We start from the raw sequence: 9,180 nt of genomic DNA, 5'->3' as shown, positions 1-9,180 counted from the left end.
AAATTGTGAGAAAACATTAACCCAGTGAAAAAGCGCACATGGGATACGCGTGGATATTTCCACATGTAACCCATGTGGGGATTATTATTTTGTCCCATGTGGGTTTCATATGGTAAATCCCACATGGATTCCATATGGTAAATCCCATATGGGATACGCGTGGGTTTTTACCATATGTAACCCATATGGGGATTATTACTTTGTCCCATGTGGGTTTCATATGGTAAATCCCACATGGGTTTTATGTGGTAAATCCTACATGGGATATAGGTGGAAAATACTACATGTTATAGATCTTAAATGCCACATATTTTAATCCAAATGGTATAAAAGTAGTCAATACTAGACAAATGAAAGTCCGAATGCTTCTATGATAATTTTTAAAATTCTTTTAATTTAAAAATTACTTAAATAGTAATTTAAAATTAATCATCGAAGCTTTCAGAGAGGCTTAACTTAATCTGGTATTTGCTACTTTATCCCATTTGGTATTCAAAACGTGTAGCATTTTTGATCTTTTACATGTTATGTTTTCCAGCTATAACCTATGTGGGATTTACCTTAAACTATTATGACGAAATTTTATAAAATTAAAAAACGTGTTGCAAAATGAATTTATTTAAAAATAAATGCTACTAATCAATACATCCAAAACGAATATTAAAAATATCATTTTTTCTTTTGCGATTTACACGCCGTTTTTTGTCAATTGAATTAATTAAATCGCTTTGGCTTGTATAATACCAAGGTTTTTAGTATCTTCTAACTTTCTTCAAACATTTTCTAAAAAAAAAAATATAAATACAATTATATATAAATATATATATATATATATAAATATATATATATAAATATATATATATAAATATATATATATATAAATATATATATATATATATATATATATATATATATATATATATATATATATATATATATATATATATATATATATATATATATATAGTAAGAGAGAGACAGAGAGAGAGAGAGAGAGAGAGAGAGAGAGAGAGAGAGGGAGAGAGAGAGAGAGAGAGAGAGAGAGAGCAATTTTAATAAGGAACCTTTTTAGTCGAGCAATTTTAATTATTAGCCAGTTTGAAGTCATTAATGACTACAATATTTCACAAATAATTATTTCCTAATTTATTACTTACAATGACTAACGTATTATGCGTAATTGAACACATATTATGCGTAATGAGCTTGAACCCCTGAGAAGAATCCTGAAAAAAAGTGATCAATAAGGATAAGTAGTTAAACAAAAAAACAAAAACAAAAATGTAAAAACCTACTTTTTCAATGATGTAGAATTCTATAATAACAGGCCTTGACATCGCGCAAAATGCCGTAAAAACTGAAGACCGATTAAACTTTCACTTTTACTTATATTGATATATTTTTATATTAGGTAGGGTGTAATGGCAGTCTATGTTTTCTAATAATAATCTCTAGTAAAAACGGAAATATAAAAAGAAAAAAAAAAAAATTGTTGAAAGATAATCATGCTTTTCGTATTTCAAATTTCATTAAGAATATTTATGTAATATTAAATAGTATCAATAACAAGCAGAACCATAACAAAGTATATATCTATATATTAGAAAGATAACTGTATTTTTAATTTTTTTTGCTAAAAATGGTAACAATAAAAATCACCAACAATAAAAAACACCAACAAAAGTTGAAAAGTTCAAGCAAAAAAAAGTTTTATCAATATATCTCAACAGGGTTAAAGTCCTTATACTTGGCAGCTTGTAGTCAATACACAAACAATCATATAAACTTCGTCGCATAGCAAAATACTCATATGCTCTACATATGGAAAACAATAACATCGTTATTATCACTTAACAAAGATTGAATATCGTCAAATATAAGTTCATCCTCTTTTAGAAAATCATTTAACTCATCTGGTAAAATGCTTCTCAAACCGCTTGAAGTTACATTTTTCTAACTTTACTTGCTGGTGTGGCTAAACAACTAGGCGGAATATTTCAAAAACAGATGGTGGGTTTAAAGGTCGTTGCTTCCCATATTTGCTTTCAAAAGGTACTTCATTTGGCCAATGCAGTTGACATAATGCTGTATAGTCTGTAACAATAAAACCAGTTCTTGGGATAGCTTCACTACATCTTTTTCTCTCCTCTAGATTCTTCGGGAATTTATAAATTGATATTTTTGTCGTAGTTGAGTATTGATATTTTTGTTGTAGTTGTAATTGATAATGTAGTTGTAGTTGTATAAATTGATATTTTTGTTGTAGTTGAGATAGTTCGACTTGCAAAGAGATACACAGCATTTTCAAGGCATTTTCAAGGCATTTTAATTATTAAAAAAACTTATCGTTAGTTTGACAATATTATTACCTTACAATGTTAATGCCTTGAACCTTACAACGTTATCATCTTGATGTTGGGCTATCTAATTTATAAACCAATCACATTTTAAAGATTTATTAAAAAAGCGCGAACACAAACTTTCGTCTAATGTTAAAAGATGAAAATGTAAAACACAGTATTAGGAATTGGCCTTCAGTTTAACATATTTGTTGCGCGATGTCAAGGCCTGTTATTATAGAAGGCCGCGGTCACACATAATATAATATTCTGAAACTAATAAACAAACATCTAAATTTCTATAAGTAAATTTATTCTTTGATCATTGCCTTCATATCCTATCTTATTTTCATATCATAATCTATTATGGAATTATTTATATAACATATCACAACAATATTATTAAATTTGTGATATTCAAATATCATATGAACATTCTCTAACATGTTCATATGATATTTGAATATAGTTCTTGAGTATATTATCTGCAAACAATTGACTGATGCAAGTTCTAATGTTGTCAAAAACTAAGCATGCATGTATGCACTGCAGTGTCCCACAAAGAAATGCAGGTTTGAAAGTCAAATTTTCTTTGTTAAAAAAAAAAAATTAAAATAGGGGGAGATAAGGAGGTTTCTGTAACTTTTTTTAGGCTCCAAAACTTTTAACTTTATATATAATAAGGTTCATAAAACTTAAGGGACTTACGAAGTACATTGAGGAACAAAAACAGGATATTTACAGAAACTTCTAAATTTTTAATCTGGAGTACCACAGTGTAATTGGGAATAAAGTCTCTGGGTCCAGTATTCAAAGTAATATGATGTAAAGTAATATATAAATTAAATAAAATGCTTTAAAATGCATGCAGTTATACATATAACTCCTGATAGTTAACTATATGTATAACTAGTTATACATAAAATTTATTATATAAACTTATTTTTTAAGGTTATGCTTGAACAAATTACAACCAATTAATTCAAATTCAAGATTTAGTTCAAGCTCAAGTTATTTGTTCATTGTTTTTTCACTATTTTATATTTATTTGTTCAAATTTGTTAACTAGTACTAATTCTTACTACAGTAAGAATATTTATCATTGTTGAACGTGATTTTATTAGTAACTTAATTTTACTATCAACATATTTTGACAACACCCTTTACATTTTAAATGATGACAGCTTTACTTTTCTATTGATGTTAAATTTATTACGTTTCAATAACTCAGATTGAATCTTAACTGAATTATTGTAAGCTTTGTAAGGGTTTGTTGTATATATATTGTTTATATATATATATATGTATATATATATATATATATATATATATATATATATATATATATATATATATATATATATATATATATATATATATATATATATATATATATAGTATTTAGGCTATGGGATCATCCATAAATGATGCCAGTAGATAGAGGGGCAGTGTGAGTTTAACAATAATTGACAATGGGGAGGGGATGTTGAGACCAAAATAATGTCAATTAATAAAATGAATTAAAAAAAAAAGTAAAATATTTTATTTTAAAAAAAAGTAAAACAATTTATGCTAGCTATGAGCAGGTTTAAGAGATATTTACACCAACAATGTGGTCTAAAAACTTCTTGCTTTTGTTGCTTAAAACTGTAGAGGATCATAGGAAAAACAATTTCAATTCAGAAATTAGCTTATCTGAAAGAACAATTTATGTTTTTTTTTTTTACTTTTAGTACTGTTGAGAATAAATGTATAATTGAACCAGAAAAAAATTGATGGTATATGCATTTTTTATATTATATTAACAATTCAGATACACCATCATAATACGATAAAAAAAACTGACATCATTTTCAATTGGAGATGACAAAAAATTGACTGAGTTTGATAAAGGGTGAAGTCGTTCAATAAACCGGGTCATCATCTGACATCATTATGCATAGATGACCCTACGATTTAGGTAAAATAAGTAATCAATTTGCCATATTTCTCTTTAGAAAGTGTAAGAAAAAAGCATTGTTATGCTGAGAACCTACCTATTGAGCAAGCTTTGACCACCTATTTTATAAATTTGAGAGACAGAAGTGGAAGTGCGAATCGCAAAAGAACTAATAAAAATGCTCTAAATTTGTTTTAACTTTGTAGACTAACATTAATATAGTATTTAGTAATAATAAATGAAGTTTACATGATTTTTATGATTTGTATTTATTTCCATTAATTATCAGTTGTCAGTCTCCATTTTATAAAATGAATTAAAAAACAATTTATTTATAGTATAATAATACATAAATACTAGTTTCCTAATGCTTTTATCATCGCAATGTTAATGGTATTCATTTTAAAGTGAAATTTTATATCAATTTTATTGTTTTAATGTTATATATATATATATATATATATATATATATATATATATATATATATATATATATATATATATATATATATATATATATGTATATGTATATGTATATATATATATATATATATATATATATATATATATATATATATATATATGTATATATATATATATATATATATTATATATATATATATATATATATATATATATATATATATATATATATATATATATATATATATATATATATATATATTATATATATATATGCATATATATATATATATATATATATATATATATATATATATATATTATTTTTACTTTATTTACAACACCATTTAATATACAACAAACCCCTACAAAGCTTACAATAATTCAGTTAAGATTCAATCTGAGTTATTGAAACGTAATAAATTTAACATCAATAGAAAAGTAAAGCTGTCATTATTTAAAATATAAAGGGTGTTGTCAAAAGTTACTAATAAAATCATGTTCAACAATGATAAACATTCTTACTGTAGTAAAATATAGTACTAACTGATAAATTTGAACAAATAAATATAAAATTAACAAAAACAATGAATAAATAAGAACTTGAACTTGAACTAAATCTTAAATTTGAATTAATTGGTACTAATTTGTTCAAGCATAACCTTAAAAAATAAGTTTTTATAACAAATTATATGTATAACTAGTTATACATATAGTTAACTATCAGGAGTTATATGTATAACTATATGCATTTTAAAGCATTTTATTTTATTTAATAGGGTTGCCAGACGTCCCTGTTTTCCGGGATTGTCCCGGTTTTGAGATCATTGTCCCGTGTCCCGAAAGAGATCTTCGGGACGCTCAATTGTCCCGGTTTTTTTGCATTGCAATATTGCAAAAAAAATTAAAACTATTTATCACACTTTTTCGAATTTTCGAAATCGAATTAGCTTTGCCTTTCTTGTTCGATGGGTTTTAATATAAAAATTTTCCTGTTGGGTAGTTTGTTATTGTTATAAATGACAGATGGTTAAGTTTTGTTTTTGTTTAATTTAATCTGTGGCCGTCGTGGGAAAATTACTTTTTTATTTACAATATTTAAAGCTATTAAAAAACTCACATATTTAAAAATATGTGAGTTTATTTTTTTATATAGTTACCAAATGCCAAAAAGAAAGTGTAAATTTCTACAAAAATATACAGAGCAATTTCCTTTTGTTAAAAAAAGGCAAATTTGACACAGAAGCATTTTGCAAGCATTGTAATTCGAATTTTAGTATCAGTCATGGTGGTTTGTCTGATATTAAAGATCATATCAATAGCCAGAAACACAAATCTGCAGTTGCATCTTCAAGCATGTGTAAAAAACCTTTGACAACATTTTTTGTAAAATGTGATAGTACCGATGAAGACAAGGTAATTGCTAACAAATTATGTTTTGCATATCATGTTGTAAAACATCACCAGTCTTTTAATTCAACGGATTGTGTTAACAAATTAATACCCAAGCTATTTAGTGATTCAAAATTAGCTGCAAAGTATTCAGCTGGTAGAACTAAAATAACAAAATTAATTACAAAAGCCCCACATACATTAGAAATAATTTTGAATGAATTATCAATGTGTTCATTTTATAGTATTAGTACGGATGCCAGTAACCACAAAGCGGAAAAAATGTTCCCACTAGTTGTTCAATATTTTAATAAAAATGGAATTAATGTGAAGCTTTTAAAATTGGAGAATTTAAATGGTGAAACTTCAGAAATTATTTCAAATTTTTGTATCCAAATTTTGAAGGATCACAAAGTGGATTTAAAAAAATGTGTAGCATTTTGTGGAGACAATGCTAATGTCAATTTTGGTGGTGTAGCAAGATTAGGAAGAAACAATGTTTTCACAAAATTAAAGGGCCAATTAGGTACCGATATTGAAGGTATAGGTTGTCCTGCACATATTTTAAACAATACTATGCAAATATCTACTGGTCAATTATCTTGTGATATTGACTCAATCGTTTATAAAATATTCAACTATTTTTCAATATATACCGGTAGAACTGAACGTTTAAAAGAATTTTGTGAATTCGTTAAATTGGAATACCAAGCAGTGCTTTCTTATTCAAAAACAAGATGGCTTTCGCTTTTGCCAGCAATAGAAAGAATTTTAAAGATATTTGAAGCCTTAAAATCGTTTTTTTTATCAGAACCCGAAGAGAAACCACCAAAATCACTACTGGAATTTTTTAACAATTCTCTGAGTGAGGCATATCTTTGGTTTGTACATAGCCAAGCTAGCTCAGTTCATAATCAAATTTTAAAAATTGAGAGATGTTGTATGTCAGTTATTGAAATTTTAGATGTTTTAGAAGTAGCTGTACAAATTGTAGAAAAAAAAAGTGATTCAAAATTTTTACCCGCAAGTGTTACGACAATTTTAAGAAAAAATGAAGAATCTGGTTTATCGAGTATGGTGGAAATTAAGCAGTTTCATAATGACACAATTCTATTTTATGAAACATTTGTTACTTATTTAACCAAATGGATCACGCCATTAAAAAAGTATTCGGTGTTTTCATGGATGAATTTAAAAGAAAATCCAGAATGGAGAAAGTATTAGAAACTTTTAACTACCTAAAAGAAAAAAATATAATTTTAAATGATACGTTCCTATTCAGCCAAATTCAAACCGTTTCAACCATAATGTCAAAAGAAAAAAATAGAGAAGGAAATGAATGGGTGCAGAAATTAACCTCCGAAAAATGGAGTTTTATTTTGTCCAAAATGGAAACTGAATTTGCAGAACAATATATCGATATTTTTAAAATATGTGAATATTTATTTTGTATTCCTGGCCATAATGCAAATGTGGAGCGCATATTTTCCCTAATGGAAATTCAATGGTCGGATGAAAGAAATCGGTTACTACCGGAGACTGTAGAAGCAATATTAAAATGCGTCGTTAATTTTACATTTAATTGTTACGAAATGCATGAATACATATTAAAAAATACAAATTTGTTAAAGGAGGCAAGATCAAGCCGTAAATATGATTAGGAGTATTTTAATAATGTATTTCCACGCTTTTGTATTAAAAATACTTAGTTCCTTTATTTTTGTGTTATTAATTTTAAGTTTTTTTAATTTTATTGACGTTTTTCAATTAATATTATATTATATAATATTAAAAACTTAATATATAATTTATATATTAAGTTTTTTTGTTACAATGAATTTTTAATGTTTTTGAATAAATTTTTATTTTCTTAAAAAAAATTTTATTGTCCCGGTTTGTCTTGGTGAAAATCTGGCAACCCTATATTTAAACATTACTTAAATCATATTACTTTGAAAACTGGACCCAGAGGCTTTATTCACAATAGCACTGTGGTACTCCAGATTAAAAATTGAAAAGTTTCTGTAAATATCCTGTTTTTGTTCCTCAATGTAGTTCGTAAGTCCCTCAAGTCTTAAGGACCTTATTATATCTAAAGTTAAAAGGTTTGGAGCATAAAAAAAGTTACAGAAACCCATCTCCATCCTATTTTTTTCTTTTTTTAATAAAGAAAATTGTGAATTCTTTGACTTTCAAACCTGCATTTCTTTGTGGGACACTGCAGTGTCCCATGCATGCAAGATTGGTTTTTGACAACATTTCAACTTGCATCAGTTAATTGTTTGCAAATAATTTACTCAAGATCTATATTCAAATAACTATTATATTATCCTAATAATACGTCTATTTGCACAAATCTTAATCTTATTTCTATAAAGAAAGATAAAAATTATTCGTGGTACTTACATACTTGCTTGCCATTCTCTTTATTAATATAAAATATTTTCACACAATATAAACGTAACGCAATGCAATGTCGATTTAAAATTTTTTTTAAGTTTCCAGCTTTTAAATTAATTCCCATGCAAATCCCACAGGAAACCAACGTGGGATTTCCCATGTGTGTAAATACCATATGGTTCCCACATGTAACCCATGTGGGATTACCCACATGGGTTTAAGGTGACAAATTTCCATACGGATACCACATGGGAAAATCCGTCCCACATCAATCCCATCAATCCCACACGGAACCCACGCGTAACCCATGTGGGACGCGGTTTTATTTTTCACTGGGAAAACCTCCTGATTAAAAACAAGGAAGCTTTATAGTTTTAACAAAAATATATTTTATTTTAATTTTTTTTTACAAATTTAACAACATTTACTTATATTGTGCAGCAGATTAACACTTTTCATATCATTAAAAAAATATTAGTGCTTTACAAATTTGGGTATGGTTGGGTTTTGGCTATTTGTAGTGAATCCTTTTTTACTGCAGTATGGAATAGGCGTATATGTATGTGTGTGTATATGTATATATGTATATATATATATGTATATATGTATATATATGTATGTGTGTATGTGTATGTGTATATGTATGTATGTATATATATATATATATATATATATATATATATATAT

At 26.5% G+C, this 9,180-nt stretch overlaps 1 long non-coding RNA gene across 1 annotated transcript; it reads right to left on the bottom strand.

Annotated features, from left to right (window-relative positions):
* Positions 1 to 610: 610 nt before the first annotated feature.
* On the bottom strand, positions 611 to 8,830 carry LOC136087732 (uncharacterized). Its single transcript, XR_010642021.1, has 3 exons — positions 8,500 to 8,830; positions 1,158 to 1,226; positions 611 to 783 (listed from the first exon to the last, which is right to left on the bottom strand). It is a non-coding gene; the product is annotated as an uncharacterized LOC136087732 (long non-coding RNA).
* Positions 8,831 to 9,180: the final 350 nt, after the last annotated feature.

The sequence above is a fragment of the Hydra vulgaris genome, chromosome 12 (assembly GCF_038396675.1).
Source record: "Hydra vulgaris chromosome 12, alternate assembly HydraT2T_AEP".
NCBI classification, from domain to species: domain Eukaryota; kingdom Metazoa; phylum Cnidaria; class Hydrozoa; order Anthoathecata; family Hydridae; genus Hydra; species Hydra vulgaris.
The sequence above is the reverse complement of the archived record's forward strand: the minus strand, read 5'-3'. Positions and strand labels throughout refer to the sequence as shown.